The sequence below is a fragment of the Glycine soja genome, chromosome 20 (assembly GCF_004193775.1).
Source record: "Glycine soja cultivar W05 chromosome 20, ASM419377v2, whole genome shotgun sequence".
Classification (NCBI taxonomy): Eukaryota; Viridiplantae; Streptophyta; class Magnoliopsida; order Fabales; family Fabaceae; genus Glycine; species Glycine soja.
In genome coordinates this window covers 20,077,453-20,095,248 of record NC_041021.1, presented here as the reverse complement: position 1 = coordinate 20,095,248, position 17,796 = coordinate 20,077,453, and the positions used below count along the sequence as shown (strand labels likewise).

Sequence of the window (17,796 nt, the reverse complement as noted above, 5' to 3'; positions counted from 1 at the left end):
AATCCATGGGGATGCCCCAAGCACTTAATTAAAACTGATCCAGACAAGTTTTTGCTAAAGAATTATTGTGTTTGAAAATGCTCATGCATACGCATGTACATGCATATTTGTTATCTTGTGACAGGGACATGATCATTTTAAGCAATGGTCGAATACCGTGCCAAATCCAAGACAGAGATGAATCAAGGTAAGTGGTAGCGTGACCATAATTTATTGCGCAATGTCATTTCTTGCTTTCAGGTACTCGGGGACAGGCACGAATGGACGCTAGGCCCGTGATCAACAGATCGTTGTCCCGCGTCCGGCTCCGGACGATCGAGAAGCACTACTAGGAGGCAGCCTAGTATTCTTTGAATTCCTACCTATTATTATTGTTATTTCTTTAAGGTGATGATTGGGTGCCTAACTTACCCTAGGGGTTTCGAGTAAGCAAACACCGACCCATAGAGAACACGTACTTTCTTCGCAAAAAAAATGCACAGGGTTAGCTATCCTGGGCGAGCACCCCCTGCATGAGTTAGATGAAAAGGAGCTGGGGGGTGAGTTTTCTTCACCCAAACCCCCCCCCTCACTCAAGAACCCCATTGCTCATGGAAATAGCAGGAATAGAAGCCCCCCATGCTTCCATTGTTGGTTTTTTTGCTTCCCCTTTTGCACTTTAATTCACTCCCCACAGGTAAGTGCACTCCCCCTTAATTCTTTGGCTCTCCATTAATGTGTTTTAGTGCCTTAGTTGTTCAATTTTTTCCAAATTCATGAGACAATGTATGCTTGGATTTGCGCTTGTTTTTCTGAATTGGAGGGTTGCGTGGGATGGCCTCAGGCCTAATGTGGGTTCTGAAATGGTTGGGCACATCACATTGCCCCCATCCCCTTTTTTTTCTCATACCTAAGGTGTGCCCACCAAGTGCTCAATGAAATGCCTCAATGGCATTTGGGCATGATCTTGTGAACTTTAGTTTGTGGGATTGACTTGTGTATATGGACAACTTGTAGAGGTTAGAATAAGTGCCAAAAATAAGGACTTAGACCTAGGAATCCAAGTCTTTGGTTTTGAGTGCAAGAAAGCATGAAAATGAGAGCATGTTGGTGAGGTTTCCCCTTTAGGCCAACACTTGGTTTGGGCTACACCATGATGATTTCTCTGTACCTAGATGGTGTGAAAATGTTGTTCACCATGTACATGTGTATATAGAATAGGTATCCAAGTGCTTTGCAAGTGTGCATGTATGTTGAATATGGCACGAAAATGCTTCTCAAAATAGGAATATATGACATGAAATGGCCTTTCAAAAATGTGAATAAGTAGTACAAAAATTGCCTTTCCAATGAATGTGTAACATGAAATTGCTTTTCAAATGAGTGTAAATATGTGTGAATATATAGCATGAAGTTTCCTCTCAAGTGTATGACCATATATGTGAATAAAATGTGAACATATAGCAAAAATGCCATTCAAAACAGAGTAGATAGGTGGCAAAAATGCTTTGCAAATATGTGTATGGTTAGATAGGTAGGCAAAGTGCCTTGCAAAATATGTATGTTGGATAGTTTTGCATATAGCATAAGAAATTTCTTTGCAAACGAAAGTAGGTGCATCTCATATAATGTCGTTCACCAAAGGAAATATATGTGTAAATGTATGTATGTCCTAGGAAAACCCGCGCATCAATGTGTAAGTTTTTTCTTTTAAGTTCACGTTGATATTCGTGTTTTGTTGGAAAGAAGTGTACGCCATTTTTGCTTGATTTGGCTTTTATTTTAATTGGTTTCTTGAACTAACTTGCCGAATGTTATTTTTTCGCAGGAGATGGCTCCGAAAAAACTCTCCACGAAGAGGTCTAGAAGGGACGCCACTGGAGAAGGCTCTAGTACCGCCTCAGAGTTTGATAGTCACCGGTTCCGGAGTGCTGAGCACCAACAGTGCTTCGAGGCCATCAAAGGATGGACCTTCCACAGGGAGAGGTGTGTCCAGCTCAGGGAAGACGAGTACCCCGACTTCCCGGGAGAGATAGCTCGCAGGCATTGGGCACGACTAATGACCCCTATGGCTAAATTCGACCCAGAGATAGTCATAGAATTTTATGCCAATGCCTGGACCACCGAGGAGGGGGTCCTGGATATGCGCTCATGGGTAAGGGGTCACTGGATCCCCTTTGATGTAGATGCCATCAGCCAGTTCTTGGGCAACCCGCTGATTTTGGAGGAAGACCAGCAATGTGAATTCAACTAGAGGAGGAGCCAGGCAGATGGTTTCGATAAGTAAGCCATCGCCCAGCTGTTGTGCATACCGGGGTAGGATTTCGCCCGGAACACTGCAGGGAGGCGGGTGCGGATCATGCGCACCAACATGACTACCCTGACCCAGATATGGATGACACTGCTGCTTAGCAATGTCTTGCCTAGAGACCACAACTCCGACCTCCCTTTGCCTAAGTGCCAATTGGTGTATGCCATCCTGACACGGATGAGCGTTCACATGGCCCAGGTGATTGCTGATGCCATTTATTTGTTTGTAGGAATAGCGCCTACTAGGCACCCTTTGGACCCAGAGAAGTCCAACAGGGCCCTGGGGTTTCCGGCTCTGATCACGGGCCTCTGCCAGTCCTACGGAGTTCATGTCACCCCCAGCAAGGTAATTTGACCGCCGATCACCCGAGCTTTTATCAAGAAGTATTGCACGCCTAGGCAGGCGCAGGGTGACGCACATCAGAACGGGGGCGCACCGCCACCACCTCGGTAGGCCAATTCGGCTGGACTGCTGGGCATGGAGCGGTATCTACAACATTTGGTTCGCCAGCAGACAGCCAACCACCGTGGACAGGTGCAGATACATGAGTGGCAGGGGCAGGGTTCCGCCCCTTTTGTATGCCCTACCCCGGAGCAGTTTGGGGTTAAGGTCACATGGCCCGGAGACTGGACCGATGCCCAGGCAGGGGAGGAGCTTGCAAAATCCCCCGGTGAGGCGGATGAGCCCCATAGGGACGAGGATATGACTGACCTGCTCGGTTTCTTGGGAGGGAGCGGAGCCACATGACCAAGGTCGCCGCACTTTTTTGTGATTTACATTACTGCTTTCAGTTATTGTTTCTGTTTCCGCTATGATCTGGCATTACGACTTTCAGTTATTTGGTCACTATTTTTTCATTGCGACTTATCATTGCATTCTTTTCTGTTTGCTTTTTGATTTGACGTAGGTAGGCCGTGTGTGCCCTCATCCGCACGACCTTTTCAGAAAGAAAAAGAAAATAAATGTGTATACGCCTGAAGGGTGAATGCTGTGAAAATTTTTCCGAACACCCAAAATGGACTCAGGTGAATGCATGAATTGATAAAAGAACATGTTTTGGAAACACTGGGTTGACTAAAATAGGAAAAAATAAATCTTGAGCCCTAGTGTCATATGACCATAAAAACTTGATGCTTGAGTGTCCACATGGGTGCATGCATGACTAGTTTTGCATAAAATTTCCTAAGCACCATTCTTGCATATGTATCATGGAAATAATGTGGGACATCTCATTTATCCCTGAACCGCTGGCCAAACCAACACCCTAACATATATCATGTCCAGCCGTTCTAGAAACCTTAAGCCAAAATCCCAACTCACCATAAACCTTGACCCAGGGTGAGAATGTCCATCCTAGCCCTCAGAAGAAAACGAACAAAAAGGGAGAAAGTTCCCGATCAAAGATCGGAAGAAAGAAAAAGAAGAAAATCCTCAATCAAAGATTGGGAGAAAGCAAAAACGAAAGAAAATTCTCGATCAAAGATCAGAAGAAAACAAAAGAAATATACAGAAAGGTCTTTGGACCCGACAATATCTGAATAATACAGAATTGTCGCCACCAAAAAAGGAAAGAAAGGAAACCATGACCTGAAGTGGTCCTCTCCCTTTGATTGCCAACCAAAATCCTGTGTGTCAGTGACTTTTTCGCCTTGCACTAAACAAAACTGAAAAGGAAAAGGCCAAGACACTCAGAGCCAAATTCCCCCTCCAAAAACACTATTCCCAAGAAAAGTCCTATTGATCCATGATCACGCGTGTAATCTTTGATTTGATAGGAAATGATTTGCAAAATCAAGTCATGAGTTATCTATGGTTCAGAATTAGGATAAAACACTTACCTGTGTGAGATTGATACACTTCGAGTGATTTTCTTCTATTTTGTTGGACCCTATGTTTCCTCTAAATGGTCGTTTAGAAACGAAACGCTAACATCCAAAATCTCATTTATGGTTATGAGAAAATTTCATCAGCATACTCTCCTTCCCCAATAGACACATTGTTTTTCATCAAAAAATCATATGTTGCTCTGATCAGTTGGAGGTTTTGTTTCTTTACTAAAGCATGTTCGCATTTTAGTGAAAAAACACCGAGACTATTTTAGTCTCACAAATGAAAGAACTACGTAGGTCTGAGTTCCTCATCACAAATTGAGGATACGTAAGAGCAAAAGCCCCATTTTTGTCGACCACCCCACCTTTTGCTATCGTGACCTGTGAGTCCGATGACATGCGGAGATACCCAAGTGGTTATCCGCACAAATGATTTCTGTTGATCCTAACCCGTGAAGTTAGGTGGCAGGCGGAGATACTGATGTGCCATTATTTTCTCCTATTTCTTAACCCTTTTTGCACCATTTTAATTACTTATTAGTCTTAATTGTCAAATTAATTATGCACTTTTATCATTTGGGCCTATTGGACCAATTGTGTGTTTTTAATTTAATTTCAGGAGAATTATAAGCAATTGGGCTTGAACTTGAAGAGAGCAGACAATTTTATCAAATCTTATCTTATCTAGATTTTATCTAATCTAGATATTATTTCATCTAGATCTTATCTTATTTAGATTTTATTTCATCTAGATTTTATTTTATCTTATCTTATCTTGTCTAGATTTTATTTTATTTATGGTCTTGGACTTAAAATAGATTTGTAAGCTTTGGGGCTGAAAACTATATAACAGCACCAAGGTTCTAGTTTAGGCTCTCCTCTTTCGTTTTTAGTGTTAGGCTTCTCTTCTTCTTTTAGACACTTTTTCGTTTTGCAATTCCAGTTTTTACTTTTTGTTTTGGCAATAAAATTTCGTTCTCTATTGATTAATGGAAGGCTAAGTCTCCAGCATTGTTTTCTCTTGAGGATCAAGCACAACTCTCTTTGAGGTTCTATTATTACTATTAAATTCTGATCAGTTTTTCCTCTTCACCAATTACTCTGTATTTGTTGCTATTAATTCATGCATGCTTAGTGCTTGATTAATTGCCTCTGCGCTTAATTTACGTTCATGCTTAATGATCGTTTATGATTAATTGGTGTATGTGTTGCTTAATCACATAATGAATGCCTTATGTTAAATTTCACTTTGTAATTTAATTTAGGGTTTGATTATGTGGTTGAACTGATAAAGGATAAACTCTCATAACCTAGAATAAGAGACTTGCTTGTGAATCAAGGGGAAGCAACGTGTTTTAATTATGATATTTTCTAATTCACATCTATTCGCTGTTTAAATTTTCAAGCTAGTGATTCGTGTTTTATGTTTAGTTGTTTTAAGTTTTCGTGTTGTGTTAGTGTTGTTTAGTGTCTTGTTATTTTGTTTAGTATGGTGTTTTGTTTTAGTTTCTCTGTTCAGCGCTTTCCTTGTTTTAGTTTTATGTTTTGCTGTGAATAGTGCTTTGTGACGGATTTAGCGACCACTTTTACTGATCTGGAAAATATAGTAGTAGTGCAAATCCCTTAGCGACTAAATTAGTGACCGTTGCTGACAATTTAATTGGCGATTTTTGTTTTTATAGTTAGGGTTGTTATTTTTGGCTGAATTTTGGTGTGGTAGGTTCTTTTGACTCATATTTTGTGTGAAAAATACCAGGAACACTTGGTGTTGCCAGATTTGAGAGATTCCAAAAATTTGAGAAGTTGTGTTTATCAAAACTTCAAACGGCCATAACTTTTGCTCCGGGTATCAGAATGACTATTATTATATATGTATGTGGGGTAAAAAAAATTTCCCATATTGTGGTAGCTTGCTGTAGGCCGGCTGAGGTCTCCAACTAGCCATAATCGCCTGTTTACTATTTTTTTTATTTTTCTAAACTTTCCTTAGGTAGTTTCCATAGTTAGACTTTGAATTTTTGCCTGAAAGTTTTTGTGCCATCTTTTCATGATTTAAGGGTGTTGCTCACAAAATTTCAATTCATTTGGATATCATTTGAGGGTAGCTGTAGTTCAAACCTACAATGTTACTTGCATAAGAAGGCAACTAGTTGTGCATGCTTAATATAGTGTATGATTAGAGGCAATCCATCTGACTTACAACCCTTTGATCCTGAGATAGATAGGACATTTCATACATTAGTTAGGCATCATTTTGTACCTTTTGAGCATCCTGAGCATTCTGTTATTGGTGAGTCTGAGCATTCTGTGGTTGGTTATAGTTTTGAACATTCTGAGAACATGGCACAACCTCCACCCCGTGAGAGGACTCTAAGGGAAATGGCTGCACCTGATTTCACCTACAAAATCTTGTGCATCCAATACCCTGATGAGGATTTCCCATATGTTCTTAAAACTGGACTGATCCATTTGCTTCCAAAGTTTCATGGCCTTGCAGGTGAAGACCCGCACAAACATCTGAAAGAATTCCATATTGTCTGCTCCACCATGAAACCCCCAGATGTCCAGGAGGATCACATATTTTTGAAGGCTTTTCCTCATTCTTTAGAGGGAGTGGCAAAGGATTGGCTATATTACCTTGCTCCAAGGTCCATCACGAGCTGGGATGACCTCAAGAGAGTATTCTTAGAAAATTTTTTCCCTGCTTCCAGGACAATGGCCATCAGAAAGGATATTTCAGGCATTAGACAACTCAGTGTAGAGAGCCTATATGAATATTAGGTGTCGCAACCTACCCTTTTGCGAGCGAGCGAGGCGAGGCTCATGGGTGCGTCTTCCAAAGGAGGAAAATGCGTGGAGTCGCCACAAACGTTTATTTGTGGAAAACGTCTGAAAAACCGAAGGAAACCGGTCATGAAGAATATTCTAGATTCGGGAGTTATATTTACGTTTGAGGAAGGTATTAGCACCTCTCACGTTTGTCCCAAAGGACAACAACCTTAAATTAGAATTGTGTGAAATTGCGTATCTAAACTTTTTTTTCTTTTTTATTTTTGAGGTCGACAAAAGCGGGGCTCTTGCTCCTACGTACCCTCCATCGAAGAGGAAATCAGACCTACGTAGTTCTTTCTAAAGGGGAAATCAAGTGATTCTTTTTACTTGGAAGGAGATCCTTTTAAGGTGTTGGACCTTAAAATGACCCATTTTTACTTGGTGAGAAAAACTGAGGTATCGAACCTTAAATCCTTTTTAGTGATTTTTTGCGGACGAGCTTGACTTTGCGAGTTAATTTTAGCCTTAGTTTCACTTTAGTTATTAGTCAATTCAATTAAGAAAGAGAAATCCCAAAGAGAAACGTCCGATTGCTTTTTTTTGGTTTATTTTACTAAAAGATATTTTTTGATTATTATATTATTATTTTACCTCTTTTTGGTTTCCAACATGGTTACGACATGACCGAATGATCGGATTTCATTTTAACAGAAATTAACGGATATTACAAATCAAATGATCGGTGGAAATTTATTTTATTTTTTGATTAGGCGAGAAAATGACTTAAGTAAATGATTGAAGCACGTCAAAAGGGGGTACGGAAAGTAAATGAAATGAAAATAAAAGCACGCAAAACAAGTGGGGACCACTAAGGGTACATAGAATAAATTGAAAAGTTTGATTTCGGGAACTTACCGGTTTTTGAAGACCGAAGAACGACGAAGAATGAACGACGAACGACGAAGAATGGTTGAAAATCTTCGCGAAATCACCCACGAAAACGTTACGGAAACGTTACGGAAGTGCCTCGGCTTGGATTTTCTTCACGGAAACAATTTTCCTCACTAATTTTAAGTGATTATGAAATGCCAAGAGGACTGAACCCTTCTCTTCTTCACTCCTCCCTCTATTTATAGGAAAATAGGGGAGGAGCTTGCCACCCAGCCCGCCCAGGCGAGCCAGGTTGCTTCCTCTAGAAGAAATCGCCTTCTGGAGGAACATCCTGGAAGGCCCAACTGGGCCTGGTTGCTATTTGCACACCTTTTTTACTAAATACACCCCATTGCTTTTTTTGGTGATTCTTTTTTTGTAACATTACAAAACTTTATGAATTTAGTAACGATACTTGTTTTCTTTCCGTAAGATTACGGAACCTTACAGGTCATGTAATTATTCCTTTTTTAGCTTTCGGAATGTTACGGAAACTCACAGATTGCGTAACAATACTTCCTTTTGATTTCCGGCATGTTACGAAATTTCACGGATTGCGTAACAATGCTTCCTTTTGATTTCCGGTATTGTGCAACAAAGGGTGCCAAGTACCTCGAAGCGGTCAATCAAAGGTTGCATGCCATCAAACAATAGTCCCCGGACGAAATTAGGGTATGACACTAGAAGAGATTTAAAAAACTATGTGCCAGTTGCCCTCACCACCAGATTTCTGAGCAGCTTCTTCTCCAATATTTTTATGAAGGACTCAGTAACATGGAGAGAAGTATAATAGATACTGCCAGTGGTAGAGCCCTTGGAGACATGACCCCTGCTGAAGCCAGAAATTTAATTGAGAAGATGGCTTCCACCTCCTAGCAATTTAGTGCCAGAAATGATGTTATTGTCATTAGAGGAGTGCATGAAGTAGCCACGAATTCATCTTCATCAGCCGAGACTAAGAAGCTTGAAGGAAAACTAGATGCCTTGGTTAACCTGGTAACCCAGCTGGCCTTGAATAAAAAATCTGCACTTGTCACCAAACTCTGTGGTTTATGCTCCTCTGCCGACCACCACACAGACCTTTGCCCTTCTGTGCAACAATTTGAAGCAATTGAACAGCCTGAAGCTTATGCTGCAAACATCTACAATGGATCTCCTCAACCTCAGCAGCAAAATCAGCCACAACCCTAGGTGGAGGAATCATCCCAACCTTAGATGGTCGAGTCCTTCACAACAGCAGCAACAACAACAGCCTTATTTCCATAATGTTGTTGGCCCAAGTAGACCACACATTCCTCCACCAATCTAGCAGCAACAACAACAATAGCAATAGCCCCAGAAACAAGAAACAGTTGAGGCCCCTCCGCAACCTTCCCTTGAAGAACTTGTGAGGCAAATGACTATGCAAAACATGCAGTTTCAACAAGAGACCAGAGCCTCCATTCAGAGCTTAACTAATCAGATGGGACAATTAGCTACACTGTTAAATCAACAACAGTCCCAGAATTTTGACAGATTACCTTCTCAATCTGTCTAGAATTTCAAAAATTTGAGTGCCATTACATTGAGGTCGGGAAAGCAGTGTCAAGGACCTCAACCAGCAACATCTTCCTCATCCGCAAATGAACCTACCCAACTTCACTCTACTCCAGAAAAAGATGATGACAAAAATTTAAAGAGTAAGTTACCTAACAATTTCTATGCAGGTGAATCTAAAGAGAAGCAGCATATCCCTCTTCCATTTCCTCCAAGAGCAATTTCCATCAAAAAAATGGAAGAGATAGAGAAGGAGATATTGGAAACATTTAGAAAAGAAGAGGTAAACATACCTCTACTGGATGCAATAAAGCAAATTATAAGATATTGTAAATTCGTGAAAGAGCTGTGCACTCATAAGCGGAAGATTAGAGGAAGTGAAAGAATTAGTATGGGCAGAAATGTCTGCGCATTGATGGGTAAATTTGTTCCCCAAATCCTTGAAAAATGTAAAGATCCAGGTACATTCAGCATACCTTGTATTATAGGGAACAGTAAGTTTGACAATGCCATGCAAGATTTAGGAGCTTCTGTTAGTGTTATGCCTCTTTCTATTTTTAATTCTCTATCTCTTGGTCCTTTGCAGTCAACTGGTGTGGTAATTCATTTAGCTAATAGAAGTGTTGCCTATCCTGCTGGTTTCATAGAGGATGTCTTAGTTAGAGTTGGTGAACTGATTTTCCCTGTTGATTTTTATATTTTGAATATGGAGGAGGGATTTTCTAAAGGATCAGTTCCTATAATTCTAGGCAGACCTTTTATGAAAATTGCTAGAACTAAGATAGATGTATATGCAGGCACACTATCTATGGAGTTTGGTGATATAACTGTTCATTTTAATATTTTGGATGCTATGAAACACCCACCTGAAGACTCAAACCAGTGATTCTTGATGTAGCGAAGAAGGAGGTAACCAAGCTTTTGCAAGCTAGAATCATTTATCCTATCTCCGACAGCCAATGGGTGAGTCTCGTCCAGGTAGTCCCGAAGAAAACTGGCCTCACCGTGATAAAAAATGAGAAGGAGGAGCTAATTCCTACTCGGGTGCCGAACAGTTGGAGAGTCTGCATTGACTATAGGAGGCTGAACCAGGTTACCAAAAAGGACCATTTTCCATTGCCCTTCATTGACCAGATGCTTGAACGCCTGGCATGTAAATCTCACTACTGTTTCCTTGATGGTTTTTCTAGTTATATGCAAATCACTATTGCTCCTGAGGATCAGGAAAAGACCACATTCACCTACCCCTTCGGCACTTTTTCCTATAGGAGGATGCCTTTCTGCCTGTGCAATGCCCCTGGTACCTTCCAGCGGTGCATGATTAGTATTTTTAGTGATTTTTTAGAAAATTGCATAGAGGTGTTTATGGATGATTTCATTGTATATGGATCCTCTTTTGATATTTATTTGGATAGTCTGCAAAAGGTTTTGAATAGATGCACTGAAACTAACCTTGTTCTAAATTTTGAAAAATGTCATTTTATGGTTTAGCAAGGTATAGTTTTAGGCCACATTATTTCCAATAAGGGCATTGAAGTAGATCCTGCAAAAAATTTTGTTATTTCACAATTTCCTTACCCCTCTTGCGTGCGAGAGGTGCGATCTTTTCTTCGTCATGCAGGATTCTACAGGCGCTTTATAAGAGATTTTAGCAAAGTAGCCCTTCCACTATCCAACTTGTTGCAAAAGGAGGAGTGATGTGCCATCATTTTCTTCTATTTCTTAAACCCTTTGTGCACCATTTTAATTACTGATTAGTCTTGTCAAATTAATTAGGCAGTTTTATTATTTGGGCTCATTTAGCTAATTTGATGTTTTTAATCTAATTTCAGGAATTAATAAAACATTGGGCTTAATCCGGATTTTGGTTGTGGACTTGAAGAGGGCAAATAAAGCAGCGCTTACCTTAGTTAATTTCTAATTAGGAGATTGCAATTTTATTTTATGTGGTTCAATGTTTATTTCGTTTTGGGCCAGAATAATGTAATAGGGCCCAATGACTTTGAGTGACTCTTTTAAATAGAAGCCTTGGGATTCGTGCAAGGCTATTCTGTTAGACTATTATTCAGAGCATAGGGTTGAGGGTTTTATGTTTTCTGTTCTAATGCTACTGTTCACGTAATGCAATTTTCCATTTTCTGCTTCTAATTACAATTTCGTTCTTGTTTCTTCTTCTGCCTTTAGTTTCATTTACGTTTTCTGTTATTAGTTTCATTTACGTGTTATGCTCTTATCTTTATTCATGTTTCTGCTCCTAGTTTCATTTATGTTCTCTATTTTTGTTGAAATTATGGAAGGCTAATTTTCTGGTGCTGTTTCCTTCTGAGAACGAAGCTTAACTCTCTTCGAGGTTCTATTTATAATGTAGCTTCCTGGCAGTTTTCCCTTCACCAATTAACCCACATTTGTTAATATTAATCTGCGCACGCTTCCTATTTGATTAATTGCCTCTGAGCCTAACTTGCATTCATGCTTAATGGACGAAGGGTTAATTGGTGTATGTGTTGCCTAATCATGTATTGACAGCCCTAAGTTGGTTTTCGCTTAGTAAATTAAAATAGGGTTGGATTAAGTGGTTAACTGTTAGGGACGAATTCTCCATAACCTAGGATAAGAGAGTGGCTTTTGAATCAGAGGAAACAACCCATTTTTATTACTATTAATTTCACATTCTAGTTCGCTTGTTCTTTATTTCACAAAACAAACAACCCCCCCCCCCCAATCGTTACTATTACTGCAAGTATATTATGAACATTTGGTTTATCATTGCTTGTTAGGAAATGACCTAGGATCACTTCCTAGTTATTGCATTTTAATGTTTATTTGATTTGGGTACGACCTCGATCAAATTTGGCGCCGTTGCCGGGGAGCAGTGTCCAAAGGTTCATAATAGCTAGTGTCGTGTTAGTGTTCAATTCTTTCGTGTTTTATGTTTAATTATTAGTGTTGTGTTAGTGTGTATGTTAATGTTGTTTAGTGTCTTGGTATTTTGTTTAGTATGTGTTCTGTTTTAGTTTTTCTGTTAAGCGCTTCCCCTGCTTCAGTTTTGGGTGTTTTGCTGTGAATAGTGTTTTGCGACGGATTTAGCGACCACTTTTGCTTTTGGCAAAACATAGTAGTAGTGGAAATCATGTAGCGGCGGATTTTAGCGACCACCCTTGCTGAATTATTTGGGATTTTTTGTTTTAGTAGCTAGAGATGTTATTTTTGGCTGAATTTTTTTGTGGTAACTTCTTTTAATCTATATTTTGTGGGAAAAATAGCCAGAGCCTTTAGTTTGGTCAGATTTGAAAGTTTCAAAAAAGTAGCAAATTTTATTTTTGTCAAAACTTCAAACGGCCATAACTTTTGCTCCGATTATTAGAATCGCAATTATTATATATGTATTTGGGGTAGAAAAAAATTTCCTACGCCGTGGCTGGCTGAGGTCTCCATCGTCCAAAAAAGTGATTCTGTCAAAAGTTTTTTATTTTTCAAGTTTTATTCACTTATTTTTCTTAACCTACCATTTTTAGCTTCCTTAGTTAGACTTTGAATTTTCGTTTGAAATTTTATGTGCTATTTTCTCATCATTTTATAAGGTTGCTCACAAAATTTGAAGTCATTTGGATATCATTTGAGGGTAGATGTAGTTCAAACCTACACCTTTATTTACATGAGAAGGCAACTAATTGTGCATGCTGAATGTAGTGCATGACTAGAGGAAATCCATCTGAATTACAACCCTTTGATCCTGAGATAGATAGGACATTTCATACATTAGTTAGGCATCAATTTGTACCTTTTGATCATCCTGAGCATTCCATTACTGGTAAGTCTGTGCTTTCTGTTATTGGTGATTTTGAACATCCTGATTTTGAACATTATAATTTTGAGCATTCTAATTTTGAACATTCTGAGAACATGGCACAACCTCCACCCCGTGAGAGGACTCTAAGGGAAATGGCTGCACCTAATTTCACCTACGAAAGCTTGTGCATCCAATACCCTGATGAGGATGTCCCATATGTTCTTAAAACTGGATTGATCCATTTGCTTCCAAAGTTTCATGGCCTTGCAGGTGAAGACCTGCACAAACATCTGAAAGAATTTCATATTGTCTGCTCCACCATGAAACCCCCAGATGTCCAAGAGGATCACATATTTTTGAAGGCTTTTCATCATTCTTTAGAGGGAGTGGCAAAGGACTGGTTGTATTACCTTGCTCCAAGGTCCATCACGAGCTGGGATGACCTCAAGAGAGGATTCTTAGAAAAAATATTTCCCTGCTTCCAGGACCACAACCATCAAAAAGGATATTTCAGGTATTAGACAACTCAGTGGAGAGAGCCTATATGAATACTAGGAGAGATTTAAAAAACTATGTGCCAGTTGCCCTCACCATCAGATTTCGGAGCAGCTTCTTCTATAATATTTTTATGAAGGACTCAGTAACATGGACAGAAGTATGATAGATGCTGCCAGTGGTGGAGCCCTTGGAGACATGACCCCTGCTGAAGCCAAAAATTTAATTGAGAAGATGGCTTCCAACTCCCAACAGTTTAGTGCCAGAAATGATGCTATAGTCATTAGAGGAGTGCATGAAGTAGCCACGAATTCATCTTCAGCAGCTGAAACCAAGAAGCTTGAAGGTAAACTAGATGCCTTAGTTAACCTGGTAACCCAACTAGCCTTGAATCAGAAATTTGTACTTGTCGCAAGAGTCTGTGGTTTATGCTCCTCTGCCGACCACCACACAAACCTTTGCCCTTCCATGCAGCAACCTGGAGCAATTGAGCAGCCTGGAGCTTATGTTGCAAACCTTTACAATAGACCTCCTCAACCTCAGCAACAAAATCAACCACAGCAGAACAATTATGACCTCTCCAGCAACAGATACAATCCTAGATGGAGGAATCACCCTAATCTCAGATGGTCTAGCCCTCAACAACAACAACAGCAGCCTTCTCCTTCCTTCCAAAATGTTGTTGGCCCAAGCAGACTATACATTCCTCCACCAATCCAACAACAGCAACAGCCCCAGAAACAACAAACAGTTGAGGCTCCTCCACAACCTTCCCTCGAAGAACTTGTGAGGCAAATGACTATGCAAAACATGCAGTTTCAACAAGAGGCCAGAGCCTCCATTCAGAGCTTAACTAACCAGATGGGACAATTGGCTACACAATTAAATCAACAACAGTCCCAAAATTCTGACAAGCTGCCTTCTCAATCTATCCAGAATCCTAAAAATGTGAGTGTCATTTCATTGAGGTCGGGAAAGCAGTGTCAAGGACCTTAACCAGTAGCACCTTCCACATTTGCAAATGAACCTGTCCAACTTCACTTTACTCCAGAAAAAGATGATGACAAAAATTTAAAGAGTAAGTTACCTAACAATTTCTGTGCAGGTGAATCTTCCACTGGTAATTATGATTTACAGAAGCAACATATCCCTTTTCCATTCCCTCCAAGAACAATTCCCGACAAAAAAATGGAAGAAGCAGAGAAAGAGATCTTGGAAACATTTAGAAAAGTAGAGGTAAACATACCTCTACTGGATGCAATAAAGCAAATTTCAAGATATGCTAAATTATTGAAGGATTTATGCACTAATAAGCGGAAGCTTAAAGGAAGTGAACGAATTAGCATGAGTAGAAATGTCTCTGCATTGATTGGTAAATTTGTACCCCAAATCCCTGAAAAATGTAAAGATCCAGGTACATTTAGCATACCTTGTATTATAGGGAATAGTAAGTTTGACAATGCCATGCTAGATTTAGGAGCTTTTGTTAGTGTTATGCCTCTGTCTATTTTTAATTCTCTATCTCTAGGTCCTTTGCAGTCAACTGATGTGGTAATTCATTTAGCTAATAGAAGTGTTGCCTATCCTGCTAGTTTCATAGAAGATGTCTTAGTTATAGTTGGTGAACTGATTTTCCCTGTTGATTTTTATATTTTGAATATGGAGGAGGGATTTTCTCAAGGATTAGTCCCCATCATTCTAGGCAGACCCTTTATGAAAACTGTTAGAACTAAGATAGATGTATATGCAGGCACACTATCTATGGAGTTTGGTGATATAACTGTTCATTTTAATATTTTGGATGCTATGAAACACCCATCTGAAGATCTTTCTGTATTTCGTGCTGAAATAATTGACCATGTTGTTGATGAATACATGACTGATCTTTATTCTAATCTGCATGCCTCTCACTCTTCATGCATTGAGTCTAAAATTGTACTTGATCATAGGTCTGAATTTGATGTTGAGAGTGAATATGAAATTGATATTGATTGCATGTCTGGTGGTGTTTTACCTCTTGAGATTGATTTTATAGAGTCAAATAGAACTAACCATGTTTCAGGAAGTATACATACCTCTGACTTTCTTTATGAGGTACAGGCTGAGAAACCATCTCCTTCTACCATTATCCAGCCGGCCCCACCAGAACTGAAGCCACTGCCATCAAATTTAAAATACGCTTACTTGGATGATAGCAAAAGTTTTCTAGTAACTATATCTGCATCCCTTGCTGATGAGCAAGAGGAGAAGTTGTTATCTGTTCTAAAGAAGCATAAGAAGGCTATAGGCTGGACCCTGGCAGACATTCCTGGTATTAGCCCATCCACATGTATGCATCGAATAAATTTAGAGGATGGAGCTAAACCAGTAAGGCAGCCATAGAGAAGACTCAAACCGATGATTCTTGATGTAGTGAAGAAGGAGATAACCATGCTTTAGCAAGCTGGAATCATTTATCCTATCTCCGACAGCCAATGGGTGAGTCCCGTCCAGGTAGTCCCGAAAAAAACTGGCCTCACCGTGATAAAAAATAAGAAGGAGGAGCTGATTCCTACTCGGGTGCAGAACAGTTGGAGAGTCTGCATCGACTATAGGAGGCTTAACCAGGTTACCAAAATGGACCATTTCCCCTGCCATTCGTTGACCAGATGCTTGAACGCCTGGTAGGTAAATCTCACTACTGTTTCCTTGATGGTTTTTCTAGTTATATGCAAATCACTATTGCTCTTGAGGATCAGGAAAGAACCATATTCACTTGCCCCTTCGACACTTTTGCCTATAGGAGGATGCCTTTCGGCCTGTGCAATGCCCCAGGTACCTTCCAGCAATGCATGATCAGTATTTTTAGTGTTTTTTTAGAAAATTGCATAGAGGTGTTTATGGATGATTTCACTGTATATGGATCCTCTTTTGATGTCTGTTTGGATAGTTTGGAAAAGGTTTTGAATAGATGCATTGAAACTAACCTTGTTCTAAATTTTGAAAAATGTCATTTTATGGTTGAGCAAGGTATAGTTTTAGGCCACATTATTTCCAATAAGGGCATTGAAGTAGATCCTGCAAAAATTTCTGTTATATCACAATTTCCTTACCCCTCTTATGTGCGAGAGGTGCGATCTTTTCTTGGTCATGCAGGATTCTACAGGCGCTTTATAAGAGATTTTAGCAAAGTAGCCCTCCCACTATCCAACTTGTTGCAAAAGGAGGTGGAGTTTGACTTTAATGGTAAATGCAGAGAGGCTATTGATTGCCTCAAAAGAGCACTGACTACCACCCCCATCATCCAAGCACCCGATTGGACAGCCCCTTTTGAGCTTATGTGTGACACATCAAATTATGCATTGGGGGCTGTCGTTGCTCAGAAAATTGATAAATTGCCCAGGGTGATATATTATGCTTCTAGGACTTTAGATGCTGCCAAAGTGAATTATACTACTACTGAGAAAGAGCTACTAGCCATAGTTTTTGCTCTTGAAAAATTTAGATCGTATTTGCTTGGTACCCGCATTATTGTTTATACTGACCATGCAGCACTAAAGTACTTGTTGAAGAAGGCTGATTCTAAGCCTAGGTTGATCCGATGGATGCTCTGGCTCCAAAAGTTTGACTTGGAGATCCGTGATAGGAGCGGAGCACAAAATTTAGTTGCTGATCATTTGAGTCGGATCGAACGTGTGTCTGATGCGGATTCCCCCATTCGGGATGATTTCCCGGATGACCATTTGTATATATTGTATAGTATTTCTGATTCTCTTTCTACTCCCGGGTTTGCTAACATTGTCAATTATTTAGTTGCTTCTGTTTTTCCTCCCTTAGCATATAAGGCCCAAAAAGATAAAATTAAAAGTGATGCTAAGCATTTTATTTGGGATGACCCCTACTTGTGGAAATTGTGCAGTGATCAGGTCATTAGACAGTGCATTCCAGATCATGAGACTGACTCAATCTTGTAGTTCTGTCATTCTTCCGCATCAGGAGGTCATTTGGGTGTTCAGAGGACAGCTCGCAAAGTGCTTGATTGTGGCTTTTATTGGCCCACCATCTTTAAAGATGCATGGAAGATTTGCAGCACTTGTGAGCAGTGTCAGAGAGCAGGAAGTACACTTACATGGCGACAACAAATGCCTCAGCAACCTATGCTATTCTATGAGGTG

At 39.9% G+C, this 17,796-nt stretch overlaps 1 non-coding gene across 1 annotated transcript; it reads right to left on the bottom strand.

Annotated features, from left to right (window-relative positions):
• Nucleotides 1–13,639: 13,639 nt before the first annotated feature.
• LOC114404029 lies at nt 13,640–13,746 on the bottom strand. The gene has a single exon (XR_003664789.1). It is a non-coding gene; the product is annotated as a small nucleolar RNA R71 (small nucleolar RNA).
• Nucleotides 13,747–17,796: the final 4,050 nt, after the last annotated feature.